The sequence below is a fragment of the Oncorhynchus tshawytscha genome, linkage group LG06 (genome assembly GCF_018296145.1).
Source record: "Oncorhynchus tshawytscha isolate Ot180627B linkage group LG06, Otsh_v2.0, whole genome shotgun sequence".
In the NCBI taxonomy this organism is placed as follows: Eukaryota; Metazoa; Chordata; class Actinopteri; order Salmoniformes; family Salmonidae; genus Oncorhynchus; species Oncorhynchus tshawytscha.
Genome location: NC_056434.1, coordinates 73903060 through 73919408, shown reverse-complemented (window position 1 = coordinate 73919408; position 16349 = coordinate 73903060).

Below are 16349 nucleotides of genomic sequence, written 5' to 3'. Positions count from 1 at the left end.
GTCTCCCTCTCCCTCTCTGCCTCCCTCTCCCTTTCCCTCTCTGTCTCCCTCTCCCTCTCTGTCTCCCTCTCTGTCTCCCTCACGGTCTCCCTCTCCCTTTCCCTCTCTGTCTCCCTCTCCCTCTCTGTCTCCCTCTCCCTCTCCCTTTCTGTCTCCCTCTCCCTCTCTGTCTCCCTCTCCCTCTCCCTTTCCCTCTCTGTCTCCCTCTCTGTCTCCCTCTCCCTCTCTGTCTCCCTCTCCCTCTCTGTCTCCCTCTCCCTCTCTGTCTCCCACTCCCTCTCCCTTTCTGTATCCCTCTCCCTCTCTGTCTCCCTCTCCCTCTCTGTCTCCCTCTCTGTCTCCCTCTCCCTGTCTCCCTCTGTCACCCTCTCCCTCACAGTCTCCCTCTCCATTTCCCTTTCTGTCTCCCTCTCCCTCTCTGTCTCCCTCACGGTCTCCCTTTCCCTCTCCCTTTCTGCCTCCCTCTCCCTCTCTGTCTCCCTCTCCCTGTCTCCCTCTGTCACCCTCTCCCTCTCTGTCTCCCTCACTCACTCTCCCTTTCTGTCTCCCTCTCCCTCTCTGTCTCCCTCTCTGTCTCCCTCTCTGTCTCCCTCACGATCTCCCTCTCTGTCTACCTCTCTGTCTCCCTCTCCCTTTCCCTCTCTGTCTCCCTCTCCCTCTCTGTCTCCCTCACAGTCTCCCTCTCCCTTTCCCTCTCTGTCTCCCTCTCCCTCTCTGTCTCCCTCTCCCTGTCTCCCTCTGTCACCCTCTCCCTCTCTGTCTCCCTCTCTGTCTCCCTCTCCCTCACGGTCTCCCTTTCCCTCTCCCTTTCTGTCTCCCTCTCCCTCTCTGTCTCCCTCTCCCTCTCTGTCTCCCTCTCTGTCTCCCTCCCTGTCTCCCTCTGTCACCCTCTCCTCTCCCTGTCTCCCCTCCGTCTCCTTTCTGTCTTTCTCTCCGTCTCCCTCTCCCTCTCTGTCTCCCTCTATGTCTCCCTCACAGTCTCTCTCTCCTTTCCCTTTCTGTCTCCCTCTCCCTCTCTGTCTCCCTCACGGTCTCCTTTCCCTCTCCCTTTCTGTCTCTCTCTCCCTCTCTGTCTCCCTCTCTGTCTCCCTCACGGTCTCACTCTCTGTCTCCCCCTCCCTCTCTCCCTCTCTGTCTCCCTCTCACTCTCTGCCTCTCTCTCCCTTTCTGTCTCTGTCTACCTTTCTGTTTCCCTCTCCCTCTCCCTTTCTGTCTCTGTCTACCTTTCTGTCTCCCTCTCCCTCCCTCTCTGTCTCCGTCTACCTCTCTGTCTCCGTCTACCTCTCTCCCTCCTCTCCCTCTCCCTCTCTGTCTCCCTCTCCTTCTCTGCCTCCCTCTCCCTCTCTGTCTCCCTCTCCCTCTCTGCCTCCCTCTTCCTCTCTGTCTCCGTCTACCTCTCTGTCTCCCTCTCCCTCTCTGTCTCCGTCTACCTCTCTGCCTCCCTCTCCCTCTCTGTCTCCGTCTACCTCTCTGTCTCCCGCTCCCTCTCTGCCTCCCTCTCCCTCTCTGTCTCCCTCTCCCTCTCTGTCTCCCCTCCCTCTCCCTTTCTGTATCCCTCTCCCTCTCTGTCTCCTCTCCTCTCTGTCTCCCTCTCTGTCTCCCTCTCCCTGTCTCCCTCTGTCACCCTCTCCCTCACAGTCTCCTCTCCATTTCCCTTTCTGTCTCCCTCTCCCTCTCTGTCTCCCTCACGGTCTCCTTTCCCTCTCCCTTTCTGCCTCCCTCTCCTCTCTGTCTCCCTCTCCCTGTCTCCCTCTGTCACCCTCTCCCTCTCTGTCTCCCACTCACTCTCCCTTTCTGTCTCCCTCTCCCTCTCTGTCTCCCTCTCTGTCTCCCTCTATGTCTCCCTCACGGTCTCCCTCTCCCTTTCCCTTTCTGTCTCCCTCTCCCTCTCTGTCTCCGTCACGGTCTCCCTTTCCCTCTCCCTTTCTGTCTCCCTCTCCCTCTCTGTCTCCCTCTCTGTCTCCCTCTCTGTCTCCCTCACGGTCTCCCTCACGGTCTCCCACACGGTCTCCCTCACGGTCTCCCTTTCCCTCTCTGTCTCCCTCTCCCTCTCTGTCTCCCTCACGATCTCCCTCTCTGTCTACCTCTCTGTCTCCCTCTCCCTTTCCCTCTCTGTCTCCCTCTCCCTCTCTGCCTCCCTCTTCCTCTCTGTCTCCGTCTACCTCTCTGTCTCCCTCTCCTCTCTGTCTCCGTCTACCTCTCTGCCTCCCTCTCCCTCTCTGTCTCCGTCTACCTCTCTGTCTCCCGCTCCCTCTCTGTCTCCCTCTCCCTCTCTGTCTCCCTCTCCCTCTCTGTCTCCCTCCCTCTCCCTTTCTGTATCCCTCTCCCTCTCTGTCTCCCTCTCCCTCTCTGTCTCCCTCTCTGTCTCCCTCTCCCTGTCTCCCTCTGTCACCCTCTCCCTCACAGTCTCCCTCTCCATTTCCCTTTCTGTCTCCCTCTCCCTCTCTGTCTCCCTCACGGTCTCCTTTCCCTCTCCCTTTCTGCCTCCTCTCTCCTCTCTGTCTCCCTCTCCCTGTCTCCCTCTGTCTCCCTCTCCCTCTCTGTCTCCCTCTCACTCTCCTTTCTGTCTCCCTCTCCCTCTCTGTCTCCCTCTCTGTCTCCCTCTATGTCTCCCTCACGGTCTCCCTCTCCCTTTCCCTTTCTGTCTCCCTCTCCCTCTCTGTCTCCGTCACGGTCTCCCTTTCCCTCTCCCTTTCTGTCTCCCTCTCTGTCTCCCTCACGGTCTCCCTCACGGTCTCCCACACGGTCTCCCTCACGGTCTCCCTTTCCCTCTCTGTCTCCCTCTCCCTCTCTGTCTCCCTCCACTGTCTCCCTCTCTGTCTACCTCTCTGTCTCCCTCTCCCTTTCCCTCTCTGTCTCCCTCTCCCTCTCTGTCTCCCTCACAGTCTCCCTCTCCCTTTCCCTCTCTGTCTCCCTCTCCCTCTCTGTCTCCCTCTCCCTGTCTCCCTCTGTCACCCTCTCCCTCTCTGTCTCCCTCTCCTCTCTGTCTCCCTCTCCCTCTCTCTCTCCCACTCCCTCTCCTTTCTGTATCCCTCTCCCTCTCTGTCTCCCTCTCCTCTCTGTCTCCCTCTCTGTCTCCCTCTCCCTGTCTCCCTCTGTCACCCTCTCCCTCTCTGTCTCCCACTCCGTCTCCCTTTCTGTCTTTCTCTCCGTCTCCCTCTCCCTCTCTGTCTCCCTCTATGTCTCCCTCACAGTCTCTCTCTCCCTTTCCTTTCTGTCTCCCTCTCCCTCTCTGTCTCCCTCACGGTCTCCCTCTCCCTCTCCCTTTCTGTCTCCCTCTCCCTCTCTGTCTCCCTCTCTGTCTCCCTCACGGTCTCACTCTCTGTCTCCCCCTCCCTCTCTCCCTCTCTGTCTCCCTCTCACTCTCTGCCTCTCTCTCCCTTTCTGTCTCTGTCTACCTTTCTGTATCCCTCTCCCTCTCCCTCTCTGTCTCCGTCTACCTCTCTGTCTCCGTCTACCTCTCTGCCTCCCTCTCCCTCTCTGTCTCTGTCTACCTCTCAGTCTCCCTCTCCCTCTCTGTCTCCCTCTCCCTCTCTGCCTCCCTCTCCCTCTCTGTCTCCCTCTCCCTCTCTGCCTCCCTCTTCCTCTCTGTCTCCGTCTACCTCTCTGTCTCCCTCTCCCTCTCTGTCTCCGTCTACCTCTCTGCCTCCCTCTCCCTCTCTGTCTCCGTCTACCTCTCTGTCTCCCGCTCCCTCTCTGCCTCCCTCTCCCTCTCTGTCTCCCTCTCCCTCTCTGCCTCCGTCTCCCTCTCTGCCTCCGTCTCCCTCTCTGTCTCCGTCTACCTCACAGTCTCCCTCTCCCTGTCTCCCTCTCCCTCTCTGTCTCCCTCTCCCTCTCTGTCTCCCTCTCTGTCTCCCTCACGGTCTCCCTCTCCCTTTCCCTCTCTGTCTCCCTCTCTGTCTCCCTCTCCCTTTCCCTCTCTGTCTCCCTCTCCCTCTCGGTCTCCCTCTCTGTCTCCCTCACGGTCTCCCTCTCCCTTTCCCTCTCTGTCTCCCTCTCCCTGTCTCCCTTTCCCTCTCTGTCTCCCTCTCCCTCTCTGTCTCCCTCACGGTCTCCATCTCTGTCTCCCTCTCGGTCTCCCTCTCCCTTTCCCTCTCTGTCTCCCTCTCCCTCTCTGTCTCCCTCTCTGTCTCCCTCACGGTCTCCCTCTCCCTTTCCATTTCTGTCTCCCTCTCCCTCTCTGTCTCCCTCTCTGTCTCCCCCTCTGTCTCCCTCACGGTCTCCCTCTCCCTTTCTGTCTCCCTCTCCCTCTCTGTCTCCCTCTCTGTCTCCCTCACGGTCTCCCTCTCTGTCTCCCTCTCTGTCTCCCTCTCTGTCTCCCTCTCCCTTTCCCTCTCTGTCTCCCTCTCCCTCTCTGTCTCCCTCTCTGTCTCCCTCACGGTCTCCCTCTCCCTTTCCCTCTCTGTCTCCCTCTCCCTCTCTGCCTCCCTCTCCCTTTCCCTCTCTGTCTCCCTCTCCCTCTCTGTCTCCCTCTCTGTCTCCCTCACGGTCTCCCTCTCCCTTTCCCTCTCTGTCTCCCTCTCCCTCTCTGTCTCCCCTCCCTCTCCCTTTCTGTCTCCCTCTCCCTCTCTGTCTCCCTCTCCTCTCCTTTCCCTCTCTGTCTCCCTCTCTGTCTCCCTCTCCCTCTCTGTCTCCCTCTCCCTCTCTGTCTCCCTCTCCCTCTCTGTCTCCCTCCCTCTCCTTTCTGTATCCCTCTCCTCTCTGTCTCCCTCTCCCTCTCTGTCTCCCTCTCTGTCTCCCTCTCCCTGTCTCCCTCTGTCACCCTCTCCCTCACAGTCTCCCTCTCCATTTCCCTTTCTGTCTCCCTCTCCCTCTCTGTCTCCCTCACGGTCTCCCTTTCCCTCTCCTTTCTGCCTCCCTCTCCCTCTCTGTCTCCCTCTCCCTGTCTCCTCTGTCACCCTCTCCTCTCTGTCTCCCACTCACTCTCCTTTCTGTCTCCCTCTCCCTCTCTGTCTCCCTCTCTGTCTCCCTCTATGTCTCCCTCACGGTCTCCCTCTCCCTTTCCCTTTCTGTCTCCCTCTCCCTCTCTGTCTCCGTCACGGTCTCCCTTTCCCTCTCCCTTTCTGTCTCCCTCTCCCTCTCTGTCTCCCTCTCTGTCTCCCTCTCTCTGTCTCCCTCACGGTCTCCCCACGGTCTCCCTCACGGTCTCCCTTTCCCTCTCTGTCTCCCTCTCCCTCTCTGTCTCCCTCACGATCTCCCTCTCTGTCTACCTCTCTGTCTCCCTCTCCCTTTCCTCTCTGTCTCCCTCTCCCTCTCTGTCTCCCTCACAGTCTCCCTCTCCCTTTCCTCTCTGTCTCCCTCTCCTCTCTGTCTCCCTCTCCCTGTCTCCCTCTGTCTCCCTCTCCCTCTCTGTCTCCCTCCCTCTCCCTTTCTGTCTCCCTCTCCCTCTCTGTCTCCCTCTCCGTCTCCCTCTCCCTCTCTGTCTCCCTCTCGGTCTCCCTCTCGCTTTCCCATTCTGTCTCCCTCTCTGTCTCCCTCTCTGTCTCCCCCTCTGTCTCCCTCACGGTCTCCCTCTCCCTCTCCCTTTCTGTCTCCCTCTCCCTCTCTGTCTCCCTCTCTGTCTCCCTCTCTGTCTCCCTCACGCTCTCCCTCTCTGTCTCCCTCTCTGTCTCCCTCTCCTTTCCTCTCTGTCTCTCCCTCTCCCTCTCTCTGTCTCCCTCTCTGTCTCCTCTCTGTCTCTCTCTCCTTTCCCTCTCTGTCTCCCTCCCTCTCCCTTTCTGTATCCCTCTCCCTCTCTGTCTCCCTCTCCCTCTCTGTCTCCTCTCTGTCTCCCTCTCCCTGTCTCCCTCTGTCTCCCTCTCCCTCTCTGTCTCCCTCCCTCTCCCTTTCTGTCTCCCTCTCCTCTCTGTCTCCCTCTCCGTCTCCCTCTCCCTCTCTGTCTCCCTCACGGTCTCCCTCTCCCTTTCCCATTCTGTCTCCCTCTCTGTCTCCCTCTCTGTCTCCCCCTCTGTCTCCCTCACGGTCTCCCTCTCCCTCTCCCTTTCTGTCTCCCTCTCCCTCTCTGTCTCCCTCTCTGTCTCCCTCGGTCTCCCTCTCTCTCCTCTCTGTCTCCCTCTCTCTCTCTCTCTCTGTCTCCCTCTCTGTCTCCCTCTCCTCTCGCTCTCCCTCTCTGTCTCCCTCTCTGTCTCTCTCTCCCTTTCCTCTCTGTCTCCCCTCCCTCTCCCTTTCTGTATCCCTCTCCCTGTCTCCCTCTCCCTCTCCCTCTCTGTCTCCCTCTCTGTCTCCCTCTCCCTGTCTCCCTCTGTCACCCTCTCCCTCTCAGTCTCCTCTCCATTTCCCTTTCTGTCTCCCTCTCCCTCTCTGTCTCCCTCACGGTCTCCCTTTCCCTCTCCTTTCTGCCTCCCTCTCCCTCTCTGTCTCCCTCTCCCTGTCTCCCTCTGTCACCCTCTCCCTCTCTGTCTCCCCCCTCCTCTCCCTTTCTGTCTCCCTCTCCCTCTCTGTCTCCTCTCTGTCTCCCTCTATGTCTCCCTCACGGTCTCCCTCTCCCTTTCCCTTTCTGTCTCCCTCTCCCTCTCTGTCTCCTCTGGTCTCCTTTCCCTCTCCCTTTCTGTCTCCCTCTCCCTCTCTGTCTCCCTCTCTGTCTCCCTCTCTGTCTCCCTCTCCCTTTCCCTCTCTGTCTCCCTCTCCCTCTCTGCCTCCCTCTCCCTTTCCCTCTCTGTCTCCCTCTCCCTCTCTGTCTCCCTCTCTGTCTCCCTCACGGTCTCCCTCTCCCTTTCCCTCTCTGTCTCCCTCTCCTCTCTGTCTCCCCTCTCCCTCTCCCCTTTCTGTCTCCCTCTCCCTCTCTGTCTCCCTCTCCCTCTCCCTTTCCTCTCTGTCTCCCTCTCTGTCTCCCTCTCCCTCTCTGTCTCCCTCTCTGTCTCCCTCACGGTCTCCCCTCGCTCTCCCTCTCTGTCTCCCTCTCTGTCTCTCTCTCCCTTTCCCTCTCTGTCTTCCTCTCCCTCTCTGTCTCCCTCTCCCTCTCTGTCTCCCTCACGGTCTCCCTCTCCCTTTCCCTCTCTGTCTCCCTCTCCCTCTCTGTCTCCCTCTCCCTCTCCCTCTCTGTCTCCCTCTCTGTCTCCCTCTCGGTCTCCCTCTCCCTTTCCCTCTCTGTCTCCCTTTCCCTCTCTGTCTCCCTCTCTGTCTCCCTCACGGTCTCCCTCTCCCTTTCCATTTCTGTCTCCCCTCCCTCTCTGTCTCCTCTCTGTCTCCCCTCTGTCTCCCTCACGGTCTCTCTCTCCCTCTCTGTCTCCCTCTCCCTCTCTGTCTCCTCTCTGTCTCCCTCTCTGTCTCCCTCTCTGTCTCCCTCTCTGTCTCCCTCTCTGTCTCCCTCTCCCTTTCCCTCTCTGTCTCCCTCTCCCTCTCTGTCTCCCTCTCTGTCTCCCTCACGGTCTCCCTCTCCCTTTCCCTCTCTGTCTCCCTCTCCCTCTCTGTCTCCCTCTCCTCTTCTCCTCTCTGTCTCCTCTCTCCCTCTCTGTCTCCCTCTCCCTCCCTCACGGTCTCCCTCTCCTCTCCCTCTCTGTCTCCTCTCCCTCTCCCTCTCCTCCCTCTCCTTTCTGTCTCCCTCCCTCTCTGTCTCCCTCTCTGTCTCCCTCTGTCCCTCCTGTCTCCCTCTCTGTCTCCCTCTCCCTCTCTGTCTCCCTCTCCCTCTCTGTCTCCCCTCTCCTCTCTGTCTCCCTCTCCCTCTCCCTTTCTGTATCCCCCTCTCCCTCTCTGTCTCCCTCTCCTCTCTGTCTCCCTCTCTGTCTCCCTCTCCCTGTCTCCCTCTGTCACCCTCTCCCTCACAGTCTCCCTCTCCATTTCCCTTTCTGTCTCCCTCTCTCCTCTCTGTCTCCCTCACGGTCTCCTTTCCTCTCCCTTTCTGTCTCCCTCTCCCTCTCTGTCTCCCTCTCCTGTCTCCCTCTGTCTCCCTCTCCCTCTCTGTCTCCCTCTCCTCTCCCTTTCTGTCTCCCTCTCCCTCTCTGTCTCCCTCTCTGTCTCCTCTATGTCTCCCTCACGGTCTCCCTCTCCCTTTCCCTTTCTGTCTCCCTCTCCCTCTCTGTCTCCTCACGGTCTCCTTTCCCTCTCCTTTCTGTCTCCCTCTCCTCTCTGTCTCCCTCTCTGTCTCCCTCTCTGTCTCCCCTCCGGTCTCCCTCACGGTCTCCCACGGTCTCCCTCACGGTCTCCCTTTCCCTCTCTGTCTCCCTCTCCCTCTCTGTCTCCCTCACGATCTCCCTCTCTGTCTACCTCTCTGTCTCCCCTCCCCTTTCCCTCTCTGTCTCCCTCTCCCTCTCTGTCTCCCCTCACAGTCTCCCTCTCCCTTTCCCTCTCTGTCTCCCTCTCCCTCTCTGTCTCCCTCTCCCTGTCTCCCCTCTGTCTCCCTCTCTCCTCTCTGTCTCCCTCTCCCTCTGTCTCCCTCTCCCTCTCTGTCTCCCTCCCTCTCCCTTTCTGTATCCTCTCTCTCCTCTCTGTCTCCCTCTCCCTCCTGTCTCCCTCTCTGTCTCCCTCTCCCCCTGTCTCCTCTGTCACCCTCTCCCTCTCCCTGTCTCCCACTCCGTCTCCCTTTCTGTCTTTCTCTCCGTCTCCCTCTCCCTCTCTGTCTCCCTCTATGTCTCCCTCTGTCTCTCTCTCCTCCCTTTCCCTTTCTGTCTCCCTCTCCCTCTCTGTCTCCCTCACGGTCTCCCTTTCCCTCTCCTTTCTGTCTCCCTCTCCCTCTCTGTCTCCCTCTCTGTCTCCCTCACGGTCTCACTCTCTGTCTCCCCCTCCCTCTCTCCTCTCTGTCTCCCTCTCCTCTCTGCCTCTCTCTCCTTTCTGTCTCTGTCTACCTTTCTGTTTCCCTCTCCCTCTCCCTTTCTGTCTCTGTCTACCTTTCTGTATCCCTCTCCCTCTCCCTTTCTGTCTCCCTCTCCCTCTCTGTCTCCCTCTCCCTCTCTGTCTCCCTCTCCCTCTCCCTCTCCCTCTCCCTTTCTGTCTCCCTCTCCCTCTCTGTCTCCCTCTCCCTCTCTGCCTCCCTCTTCCTCTCTGTCTCCGTCTACCTCTCTGTCTCCCTCTCCCCCTCTGTCTCCGTCTACCTCTCTGCCTCCCTCTCCCTCTCTGTCTCCGTCTACCTCTCTGTCTCCCTCTCCCTCTCTGCCTCCCTCTCCCTCTCTGTCTCCCTCTCCCTCTCTGTCTCCCCTCCCTCTCCTTTCTGTATCCCTCTCTCCTCTCTGTCTCCCTCTCCCTCTCTGTCTCCCTCTCTGTCTCCCTCTCCCTGTCTCCCTCTGTCACCCTCTCCCTCACAGTCTCCCTCTCCATTTCCCTTTCTGTCTCCCTCTCCCTCTCTGTCTCCCTCACGGTCTCCTTTCCCTCTCCCTTTCCTCTCCCTCCCTCTCTGTCTCCCTCTCCCTGTCTCCCTCTGTCACCCTCTCCTCTCTGTCTCCCTCACTCTCCCTTTCTGTCTCCCTCTCCCTCTCTGTCTCCCTCTCTGTCTCCCTCTATGTCTCCCTCCGGTCTCCCTCTCCCTCTCCCTCTCTGTCTCCCTCTCCCTCTCTGTCTCCTCTCCGTCTCCCTCTCCCTCTCCCTTTCTGTCTCCCTCTCCCTCTCTGTCTCCCCTCTCTGTCTCCCTCTCTGTCTCCCTCACGGTCTCCCTCTCTGTCTCCCTTTCCCTCTCCCTCTCTGTCTCTCTCACGGTCTCCCTTTCCCTCTCCCTTTCTGTCTCCCTCACGGTCTCCCTCTCTGTCTCCCTTTCCCTCTCCCTCTCTGTCTCCCTCTCCCTCTCCCTCTCTGTCTCCCTCTCCCTCTCTGCCTCCTCTTCCTCTCTGTCTCCCTCTTCCCTCTCTGTCTCCCTCTCCCTCTCTGTCTCCCTCTCCCTCTCTGTCTCCCTCTCCCTCTCTGTCTCCCTCCCCTCTCTCTGTCTCCCCTCTGTCTCCCTCTCTCTCCCTCTCCCTCTCTGTCTCCCCTCCCTCTCTGTCTCCCTCTCTGTCTCCCTCTCCTCTCTGTCTCCTCTCCCTCTCTGTCTCCCTCTCCCTCTCTGTCTCCCTCTCCCTGTCTCCCTCTGTCACCCTCTCCCTCTCACAGTCTCCCTCTCCATTTCCCTTTCTGTCTCCCTCTCCCTCTCTGTCTCCCTCACGGTCTCCCTTTCCCTCTCCCTTTTCTGCCTCCCTCTCCCTCTCTGTCTCCCTCTCCTGTCTCCCTCTGTCACCCTCTCCCTCTCTGTCTCCCCTCACTCTCCTTTCTGTCTCCCTCTCCCTCTCTGTCTCCCTCTCTGTCTCCCTCTATGTCTCCCTCACGGTCTCCCTCTCCCTTTCCCTTTCTGTCTCCCTCTCCCTCTCTGTCTCCTCACGGTCTCCCTTTCCCTCTCCCTTTCTGTCTCCCTCTCCCTCTCTGTCTCCCTCTCTGTCTCCCTCTCTGTCTCCCTCACGGTCTCCCTCACGGTCTCCCACACGGTCTCCCTCACGGTCTCCCTTTCCCTCTCTGTCTCCCTCTCCCTCTCTGTCTCCCTCTCGATCTCCCTCTCTGTCTACCTCTCTGTCTCCCTCTCCCTTTCCCTCTCTGTCTCCCTCTCCCTCTGTCTCCCTCACAGTCTCCCTCTCCCCTTTCCCTCTCTGTCTCCCTCTCCTCTCTGTCTCCCTCTCCTGTCTCCCTCTGTCACCCTCTCTCTGTCTCCTCTCCCTCTCTGTCTCCCTCTCCCTCTGTCTCTCCCTCCCTCCCTTTCTGTCTCCCTCTCCTCTCTGTCTCCCTCTCCCTCTCTGTCTCCCTCTCTGTCTCCCTCTCCCTGTCTCCCTCTGTCTGTCTCCCTCTCCCTGTCTCCCTTTCTGTCTCCCTCTTCTGTCTTTCCTCCGTCTGTCTCCCTCTCTGTCTCCCTCTATGTCTCCCTCACTGTCTCTCTCTCCCTTTCCCTTTCTGTCTCCCTCTCCCTCTCTGTCTCCCTCACGGTCTCCCTTTCCCTCTCCTTTCTGTCTCCCTCTCCCTCTCTGTCTCCCTCTCTGTCTCCCTCTGTCTCCCTCTCTGTCTCCCTCTCCCTCTCTCCCTCTCTGTCTCCCTCTCACTCTCTGCCTCTCTCTCCCTTTCTGTCTCTGTCTACCTTTCTGTATCCCTCTCCCTCTCCCTTTCTGTCTCTGTCTACCTTTCTGTATCCCTCTCCCTCTCCCTCTCTGTCTCCGTCTACCTCTCTGTCTCCGTCTCCCTCTCTCCCTCCCTCTCCCTCTCTGTCTCTGTCTACCTCTCAGTCTCCCTCTCCCTCTCTGTCTCCCTCTCCTTCTCTGCCTCCCTCTCCCTCTCTGTCTCCCTCTCCCTCTCTGCCTCCCTCTTCCTCTCTGTCTCCGTCTACCTCTCTGTCTCCCTCTCCCTCTCTGTCTCCGTCTACCTCTCTGCCTCCCTCTCCCTCTCTGTCTCCGTCTACCTCTCTGTCTCCTCTCCCTCTCTGCCTCCCTCTCCCTCTCTGTCTCCCTCTCCCTCTCTGCCTCCGTCTCCTCTCTGCCTCCGTCTCCCTCTCTGTCTCCGTCTCCCTCACAGTCTCCCTCTCTCCCTCCTGTCTCCCTCTCCCTCTCTGTCTCCCTCTCCCTCTCTGTCTCCCTCTCTGTCTCCCTCTCTGTCTCCCTCACGCTCTCTCCCTCTGTCTCCCTCTCTGTCTCCCTCTCCTTTCCCTCTCTGTCTCCCTCTCCCTCTCTGTCTCCCTCTCTGTCTCCCTCACGGTCTCCCTCTCCCTTTCCCTCTCTGTCTCCCTCTCCCTCTTGGTCTCCCTTTCCTCTCTGTCTCCCTCTCCCTCTCTGTCTCCCTCTCTGTCTCCCTCTCCCGGTCTCCCTCTCCTTTCCCTCTCTGTCTCCCTCTCCCTCTCTGTCTCCCTCTCTGTCTCCCTCACGGTCTCCCTCTCCCTTTCCATTTCTGTCTCCCTCTCCTCTCTGTCTCCCTCTCTGTCTCCCCCTCTGTCTCCCTCACGGTCTCCCTCTCCCTTTCTGTCTCCCTCTCCCTCTCTGTCTCCCTCTCTGTCTCCCTCACGGTCTCCCTCTCTGTCTCCTCTCTGTCTCCCTCTCTGTCTCCCTCTCCCTTTCCCTCTCTGTCTCCCTCTCCTCTCTGTCTCCCTCTCTGTCTCCCTCACTGTCTCCTCTCCCTTTCCCTCTCTGTCTCCCTCTCCCTCTCTGCCTCCCTCTCCCTTTCCCTCTCTGTCTCCCTCTCCCTCTCTGTCTCCTCTCTGTCTCCCTCACGGTCTCCCTCCCTTTCCCTCTCTGTCTCCCTCTCCCTCTGTCTCCTCTCCCTGTCTCCTTTCTGTCTCCCTCTCTGTCTCCCTCTCTCCCTCTCCCTTTCCCTCTCTGTCTCCCTCTCTGTCTCCCTCTCCCCCTGTCTCCCTCTCCCTCTCTGTCTCCCTCTCCCTCCCTCTCTGTCTCCCTCTCCTCTCCCCTTTCTGTCTCCCTCTCCCTCTCTGTCTCCCTCTCCCCTCTCTGTCTCCCTCTCTGTCTCCCTCTCCCTGTCTCCCTCTGTCACCCTCTCCCTCTCTGTCTCCTCTCCCATTTCCCTTTCTGTCTCCCTCTCCCTCTCTCTGTCCTCCTGTCTCCCCTCTTCCCTCTCCCTTTCTGTCTCCCTCTCCTCTCTGTCTCCCTCCCTGTCTCCCCTCTGTCTCCCTCTCCTCTCTGTCTCCCTCTCACCTCCTTTCTGTCTCCCTCTCCCTCTCTGTCTCCCTCTCTGTCTCTCCTCTGTCTCCCTCTCTGTCTCCCTCTCCCTCTCCCTTTCTGTCTCCCCTCTCTGTCTCCTGTCTCACGGTCTCCCTCCCTCTCCCTTTCTGTCTCCCTCTCCCTCTCTGTCTCCCTCTCTGTCTCCCTCTCTGTCTCCCTCACGGTCTCCCTCTCTGTCTCCCACACGGTCTCCCTCACGGTCTCCCTTTCCCTCTCTGTCTCCCTCTCCTCTCTGTCTCCTCACGATCTCCCTCTCTGTCTACCTCTCTGTCTCCCTCTCCCTTTCCCTCTCTGTCTCCCTCTCCCTCTCTGTCTCCTCTCTGTCTCCCTCTCCCTGTCTCCCTCTCTGTCTCTCTCTGTCTCCCTCTCCCTGTCTCCTCTGTCTCCCTCTCCCTCTCTGTCTCCCTCTCCCTCTCCCTTTCTGTCTCCCTCTCCCTCTCTGTCTCCTCTCCGTCTCCCTCTCCTCTCTGTCTCCCTCACGGTCTCCCTCTCCTTTCCCTCTCTGTCTCCCTCTCTGTCTCCCTCTCTGTCTCCCCTCTGTCTCCCTCTCACGGTCTCCCTCTCCCTCTCCCTTTCTGTCTCCCCCTCCCTCTCTGTCTCCCTCTCTGTCTCCCTCACGGTCTCCCTCTCCCTCTCCCTCTCTGTCTCCCTCTCTGTCTCCCTCTCCTTCTCCCTCTCTGTCTCCCTCTCCCTCTCGGTCTCCCTCTCTGTCTCCCTCTCTGTCTCCCTCCCTTTCCCTCTCTGTCTCCACTCCCTCTCCCTTTCTGTCTCCCTCTCCCTCTCTGTCTCCCTCTCCCTCTCTGTCTCCCTCTCTGTCTCCCTCTCCCTGTCTCCCTCTCTGTCTCCCTCTCCTCTCTGTCTCCCTCTCCCTCTCCTTTCTGTCTCCCCTCTCCCTCTCTGTCTCCCTCTCCGTCTCCCTCTCCCTCTCTGTCTCCCTCTCTGTCTCCTCTCTCTTTCCCTCTCTGTCTCCCTCTCTGTCTCCTCTCTGTCTCCCCTCTGTCTCCCTCACGGTCTCCCCTCCCTTCCCTCTCTGTCTCCTCTCCCTCTCTGTCTCCCTCTCTGTCTCCCTCATGGTCTCCCTTTCCCTCTCCCTTCTGTCTCCCTCTCTCCTCTCTGTCTCCCTGTCTCCTCTCCCTCTCTGTCTCCCTCTCTGTCTCTCTCTGTCTCCTCTCCCTCTTTCCCTCCTGTCTCCCCCCTCTCCCTGTCTCCTCTCTGTCTCTCTGTCTCCTCCCTCTCTGTCTCCCTCTCTGTCTCCCTCTCCCTTCTCCCTCTGTCTCCCTCTCCCTCACAGTCTCCCTCTCCTTCCTTTCTGTCTCCCTCTCCCTCTCTGTCTCCCTCACGGTCTCCCTTTCCCTCTCCCTTTCTGCCTCCCTCTCCCTCTCTGTCTCCCTCTCCCTGTCTCCCTCTGTCACCCTCTCCCTCTCTGTCTCCCTCTCACTCTCCCTTTCTGTCTCCCTCTCCCTCTCTGTCTCCCTCTCTGTCTCCCTCTATGTCTCCCTCACGGTCTCCCTCTCCCTTTCCCTTTCTGTCTCCCTCTCCCTCTCTGTCTCCCTCGGTCTCCCTTTCCCCTCCCTTTCTGTCTCCCTCTCCTCTCTGTCTCCCTCTCTGTCTCCCTCTCTGTCTCCCTCTGTCTCCCTCACGGTCTCTCACACGGTCTCCCTCTCTGTCTCCCTTTCCCTCTCTGTCTCCCTCTCCCTCTCTGTCTCCCTCACGATCTCCCTCTCTGTCTCCTCTGTCTCCCTCTCCCTTTCCCTCTCTGTCTCCCTCTCTGTCTCCTCTCTGTCTCCCCACAGTCTCCCTCTCCCTTTCCCTCTCTGTCTCCCTCTCCCTCTCTGTCTCCCTCTCCCTGTCTCCCTCTGTCTCCCTCTCCCTCTCTGTCTCTCCCTCTCCCTTTCTGTCTCCCTCTCCCTCTCTGTCTCCCTCTGTCTCCCTCTCCCTCTCTGTCTCCCTCACGGTCTCCCTCTCCTCTTCCCATTCTGTCTCCCTCTCTGTCTCCCTCTCTGTCTCCCTCTCTGTCTCCCTCGGTCTCCCTCTCCCTCTCCCTTTCTGTCTCCCTCTCCCTCTCTGTCTCCCTCTCTGTCTCCCTCACGGTCTCCCTCTCTGCTCTCCCTCTCTGTCTCCCTCTCTGTCTCTCTCTCCCTTTCCCTCTCTGTCTCCCTCTCCCTCTCGGTCTCCTCTCTGTCTCCCTCACGGTCTCCCTCTCCCTTTCCCTCTCTGTCTCCCTCTCCCTCTTGTCTCCTTTCCCTCTCTGTCTCCCTCTCCCTCTCTGTCTCCCTCTCTGTCTCCCTCACGGTCTCCCTCTCCCTTTCCCTCTCTGTCTCCCTCTCCTCTCTGTCTCCCTCTCCTCTCCTCTCTGTCTCCCTCTCCCTTTCCTTTCTGTCTCCCTCTCCCTCTCTGTCTCCCTCTCTGTCTCCCCTCTCTGTCTCCCTCGGTCTCCCTCCCCCTTTCTGTCTCCCCTCTCCCTCTCTGTCTCCCTCTCTGTCTCCCTCACGGTCTCCCTCTCTGTCTCCCTCTCTGTCTCCCTCTCTGTCTCCCTCTCCCTTTCCCTCTCTGTCTCCCTCTCCCTCTCTGTCTCCCTCTCTGTCTCCCTCGGTCTCCTCTCCCTCTCCCTCTCTGTCTCCCTCTCTCCTCTCTGTCTCCCTCTCCTTTCCCTCTCTGTCTCCCTCTCCCTCTCTGTCTCCCTCTCTGTCTCCCTCACGGTCTCCTCTCTCCTTTCCCTCTCTGTCTCCCTCTCCCTCTCTGTCTCCCTCTCTGTCTCTCTCTTTCCCTCTCTGTCTCCCTCTCTGTCTCCCTCTCCCTCTCTGTCTCCCTCTCTGTCTCCTCTCTGTCTCCCTCTCCCTTTCTGCTCTCCCTCTCTGTCTCCCTCTGTCTCCCTCTCCTTTCCCTCTCTGTCTCCCTCTCCCTCTCGGTCTCCCTCTCTGTCTCCCTCACGGTCTCCCTCTCCCTTTCCCTCTCTGTCTCCCTCTCCCTCTTGGTCTCCCTTTCCCTCTCTGTCTCCCTCTCCCTCTCTGTCTCCTCTCTGTCTCCCTCACGGTCTCCCTCTCCCTTTCCCTCTCTGTCTCCCTCTCCTCTCTGTCTCCCTCTCTGTCTCCCCTCACGGTCTCCCTCTCCTTTCCATTTCTGTCTCCCTCTCCCTCTCTGTCTCCCTCTGTCTCCCCCTCTCTGTCTCCCTCACGGTCTCCCTCTCCCTTTCTGTCTCCCTCTCCCTCTCTGTCTCCCTCTCTGTCTCCCTTTCGATGTCTCCCTCTCTGTCTCCTCTCTGTCTCCCTCTCTGTCTCCCTCTCCTTTCCCTCTCTGTCTCCCTCTCTCCCTCTCTGTCTCCCTCAGTCTCCCTCTCCCTTTCCCTCTCTGTCTCCCTCTCCCTCTCTGTCTCCCTCCCTGTCTCCTCTCTGTCTCCCCTCTCCCTCTCTGTCTCCCTCTCTCCCTCTCTGTCTCCCTCTCCCTCTGTCTCTCCCTCTCCCTTTCTGTCTCCCTCTCCCTCTGTCTCCCTCTCCCTCTCTGTCTCCTCTCTCTCCTCTCTGTCTCCTCTCTGTCACCCCTCCCTCTCCCCTCTGTCTCCTCTCCCTCTCTGTCTCCTTTCTCCTCTCTGTCTCCTCTCTGTCTCCCTCTTCTCTGTCTCCCTCTCTGTCTCCCCCTCTCCTCTCCTTTCCCTTTCTGTCTCCCTCTGTCTCCTCTCTGTCTCCTCACGGTCTCCTTCTCCCTCTCCCTTTCTGTCTCCCTCTCCCTCTCTGTCTCCCTCTCTGTCTC